This window comes from Gavialis gangeticus, unplaced genomic scaffold (assembly GCF_001723915.1).
Source record: "Gavialis gangeticus isolate Ggan-Ray unplaced genomic scaffold, GavGan_comp1, whole genome shotgun sequence".
Lineage (NCBI taxonomy): Eukaryota > Metazoa > Chordata > Crocodylia > Gavialidae > Gavialis > Gavialis gangeticus.
This window is the reverse complement of record NW_017729028.1, coordinates 1,119,381-1,124,742: the sequence shown is the minus strand read 5'-3', so window position 1 is coordinate 1,124,742 and position 5,362 is coordinate 1,119,381.

Genomic DNA, 5,362 nt, shown 5'->3' with positions numbered 1-5,362 from the left:
TTCAAAGGAAATCCTTGGGTATGGACAGACACAGATATAGTGCTGCAAACACTACATTAAGTTGAGAGGACAGGTGTGCATGCCGCTTTAGCACTACAAAATGGCAGAAGTGCTACAGAAATGTAGACATGCTCCTGGATGAAACACACACTTCTCTGTAGCTGTGCCTTGTATAGTGTTTCATATGACATCTGTACAGTACAGCAGAGCACTACAGGGTGCACTTGGTATCCCAGTAGGGTGAGAAAACAAGAGGAAGCACAGCCACAGGCAACAGCAATTTCCTACTGGGCCCTGGAAAACATGCCACTGAATGCCTTTGTAGCACTCCAGCTGTGGGGCTTGGCACAGCTGTCTGCGCTTTGTAATACTACATCTCTGTCCACAGCTTTTGTTTTGCATTAGAGGACAACTTAACCTAATCCAAGCACTGTTGAAGCAGAAGTTTTGCTAATGTCTGAACTCTGCTGTTGCACTTGTATGATGCTGCTTGATGACAGAGTATGTTATATTTATTACAAGATACTGCCTTGCCTCAGAATAATGAGGCTAAAACATCAATTGTGAGGCCTGTTTTGCTCACTGAACTTTACATTTTAAGCTTTATTTTTTAAATATCCAAAATCTTCTTTATCATTTGGAAGGACAGAAGCATGAAAGCCAACATTCTGGCTCAAACAAACACCACCAGCACTGAAGCCATACTGCATCAGCTTCCTTGAACATGACAAAACATAAGGATGCCTGACAACCAGCTCCCAAAATAGGTCCTTATGCTTCTGACTCACTGATGGTCACCACTCCAGAGGTGGGCAAAAGAAGAGATTCAAGAATGCCTTGGAAGCCAGCATGAAGAAATGAAACATCAATACCTGGGATACTCAATCTCTGAATCATCCCCAATGGTGCCATGATGTAAGACAAGGCATTAATCATTTTGAACAAACTCACCTCACTAAGTAGGTGGATAGACAAGACAGACAAAGGGAAAGAGCTGTAACCCAACATCACCAGGATCTACTCCTTCCTCCAGGAACTATTTGCCATGTTTGCAGCCAATCATGCAAATATTGAAATCGGCCACTCTCAGCCATCTATGAACTCACCGATGACTTCCCTATTTACTGGAAGACTCATCCAGTTAACGGACAATGATTAAATATCCAATACAAAAATAATTCAAAAACATATCTAATATCTGTACATATATCTCTAATATGCTCTTGACTTTTTATCAGCTAATTGTTCTTTTGAGTAATTATAGTTACTTTTAAATACAGAAGTTTAATATGAACAAATTTCACTGCATGTAATGTATTGCATCCAAAAGTTACCTTCTTAAATCTAAATCTAGAAAGCTAGAAAGGTAAATGCAACTTTACAAATCAAATGGGACATCTACATGAGACGCTGACTGTGCAGTAGCCTGATTCTACTGTGCAGTAGTGTCAGTGGCAAAAACTGTGACACAACACTGCTGTGCAGTAGTATTAGGTTACTGCAAAGCAACTTCACAAAAAAGACGATAACCAACCCTACTGAACAGTAACTCAGGTTACTGTGCATTTATTTAGTACTTTTTTATACAAGTACTAAAAATATGCAGTAATGTCTCATGTAGATATGGCCAAACACAGTTAACTCTTATTACTTGTGAATGATACAAAATAAGTCCTATGGTCAACATATGTTTTTTATTACATTTCTAATTTAATAAGTTAATAAATACATGAAGTCAAAGTTGTAAGATCACTTCTAAGTTATATTTTCAGATATCTGTCCACCTAAATCAAATAAGCAAATCAACCCAACCCTTCACATATTGCTTTCTGACTGTGATAATATGTGACTGGTAAATTACTAACACTGCATTAAAACCATGCTACTACTACTCTTAAAAGTCTTTTGCACTTCATTACATGTGCATAGACAGAACACTCTTTTACAAAACAGAAACAGATACATATAGGGTACTTTTTTTTTTTTAAGTTGTCCAAACTATTAGTATTAAGCAAAAAAAGAACATCTGCCAGGGGAGCCAGGGATGGTGCTGTGGAGTTAAACAGATGCAAGTCTAACAAGCTCTTGCTGTTCTGCAATATGTACTGCCAATTTTTAGTTATTAAAGTTCTTCAAAACCTTAGAAAAATTGTACTTGGATAAACCTTAGATCCTCTTCAATGGCTGGGAAAAATTCTCACTCCCTTCCATTGTCAAGGTAGGTCAAAAACACGATCAAGGAGCCCCTTGGCTTCAAAGATGGAGGTCTCTTAGGTGAGATCTGAGGGGAAGACAGAAGACGTGCCTACCCTGATATAGGGCATGGCTAAAGAAATCTCAAACATTAAAAATACATTAAATAAGATGTGGGAATTTGTAATGAATATCCAGGCTTAGCTGGATGTCCTGGTGAAGCAGGTTCAGGGAGTGAGGAACTGTGAGAATCAGACTGTGGAAATGGACAGGCTCCCAAAGCAAGCAGCTGCAGGCTCTGAGACACAAAATGCAGGAGATACAACACCTATATATCACTGGAGTGCATCAGGGTTCTGTAAAAGATAATCCCACCAAGATGGTGAAAAAATACTTATCATTTTAAAACTCCCCTCAGGCACTGACTTGCAGACAGAGATCACCCCCAGGTCTTACTGGAGGAAGCCTGCTCTTTCACAGCCACATTTTTTAAGTTTTCTACTAAAGAAAGTACTCAGAGCTGCCAGAGATCTAGGAAATGTGACAGAGTAAGCCTAGTGTTCATATAATGCTGTTTCCTGATCCTCCCAATGTGGAAGATCTGGGCAGGCATCTCTCACCAGTCCCCCCACTCCCAGCTTCTTGATTTCAGGTGCAGGAACAGAGCAAAAAACCAAGAAGGCAACAAGGTATTGTGAGAATACAGTCGTGGGGCGGGGGAATGCTGTACAGAGCGGCAAAAAAAAAAAAGGGGTGAGGTGTTCTCCCAGAAGTAAACTCCACTGCTGCTCTACAAAACTATGATTCTCAGATCACTTTGCACTGCATGACACCCACTGCCTGCACTGACTGCTGCCCTGACCCGGAAAGTGCCAGCAGAGTGAGACAAAACAGCAAGTAAGCAGCAAGTAGCCCTAGGGTGAGGCATTCAACTCAACCCCCATCCTGGCTCCCCAAACCTTAAGCAGTAACATGCACTGCTCGCTTACCCCACATTAAACTACAGCAAATCAGACTCAAGCAACTGAGATCGCTCTTGGTTACACCTCCCCAAGTCTTCCTCATGAACATAGCATGACATGTTAAAATCACTGTCAGTTTTTCTTGTACTTCATATTTATTTATTTTTTTCCTTTTTTTCCCTCTTTCACCTCATGATCTTTTCAAGAGTGTGCTTGGAAGCGTATGTTGTTATAAGCTTTAAATATATGGGAAAATGTAAATATGACAAGCTATGGCAATATGCAGATATTTGGTTCATGGAAACTGGCAAATTCCCAGCTACAGGCCGTCCTCGACTTACAACATTTTGAGTTACATTTCACACTTACAATGCTTATAAATAGACACCCTGTTTCAACTTTCTGATGCACACAAATTCACTGTTTCCCATTTCCCTGGAGAACATCTGTCCAAACTTCTTTGGACACTTTCTTTAAGAAAGCAGACAAGACTCCAGAAAAACCTGCAACCAAGACTCTTGAGAAGACTCCAGCCAAGAGCCCTTCAAAAAGTCCAGCAAAGTCACCTCAAAAAAGTCCTTCCAAATCAATACGATTGCTATTTACAATATAAATACATTAATGTAGCTATATTTCTCATCTATAATTGGTTGAGTACAAAATTCTGGGTTATTTTTGGTGAAAATAGGGTATCTCACCTTGATTCAAGAACCAATCCCCCATTTATAACATTGTTTGCTATGGGAAAATCGGTTCCAAGTTACATTTCAACTTAAGACGTATTTTTCAGGAACCAATTGTGTCATAAGTCCACAATTATGGACTTGTGTATGTAAAGTTGAACATAAAAGATAAAGTCATTGAGAACAGCCAAACCTATTAAGTGTGTATTTTGGAATCCTAAGGGCCTTAACAGACCTATTAAAAAGAAGAAAATATTATCTTTCCCCTTTTTTAATTTAAAAACGAAGGCTGAATTTGTAAATAGAGGAATCTCAGAAAATCAAACCATGGCTGGGTGGGGTTCGCGATCTGTACTGTGCATATCATGAAGTCACAAAAAGTTTCTATTTCAGCGCATAAAAAATCAGGCCCCCATTTAACTGACATAGCTGATGATCAAGAGGATAGATTTGTTTTGGCAAGTATTATAATTATAGGTTGTATTTTTACTTTGGGTGTGTCTATGGTCCCAACGTAGACAATCCAACATTTTTTCTTTTTTTTTCTTTTTTCAAGTTCTCTAAATTTGGGAAACACCCTTATATTTTAGGGGAAGACATATGAATGTCTCCATAGTAGATAGGTGGCAAATAATGAATCAAACAATGAAGGATTGTGGGGGGGCAGGGGGAGGTCAATGCCTCATTCAGGATATTCTAGAATTGATTACTTTTTAATTTCTCAGTCGTAACCAATTCTGTGTTCAGTGCCCCTAATGGCTCTATAGCTGTTTCAAACATAGTGAGGTGGAGTTGCAGTTCTTTCTGGCAGATAGAACAGCTATAAATAGTAACTAACAGCTCAACAGCCCCTTGTCGAATGATTACAAATTTGAAGCATCTATTCCAAAGGAATTCAAAAGATATTATGGAACTTAATTAACCCACTGCTTCCTCTGCTTCAACATTATGGGAAACTACTGCAGTCTTCTTGCAGGGACATATATTTTATGCTTCTGCAAAAAAGAAAAAAAATGGGATACAGAAACAGATACTTTAATAAGAAAATATAAGTCTTTGGATGAGGATTATGTCACAGAACCTTTGGGTGATAAGCTATGCATTCTTACCAATATGAAATATAAATTGAATATATTACAGTCCCAGAAGATGGAGTATGCTTAATATAGATTATGCCAAGATTACTGGGAATTGGGGGAACATGAAGGAAAGTTACTAGCACATAAACTAAAGAATAAATCCAACTATAATAAAATATCAGCTATAAAGAGATTCTCTGAGGAATATGCATATGACATAGAGACAAATCAACTAACAGTTCAGTCACTTTATCCTACACCATACACTGAGAATTTGAGTGTTACTTCTGAGGAAACAGATAGGTTCCTGGACATTATACCCATACAACCCCACATTCCTGTGCCTGATACCCAAACCCTCTACTCCCATGTAACTTCCCCCCTACTTTGTCCCCCCTGCAGCCTGCCTCCTGCTTACCTTCTGTCCCCTTACTTCCAGCTCTGA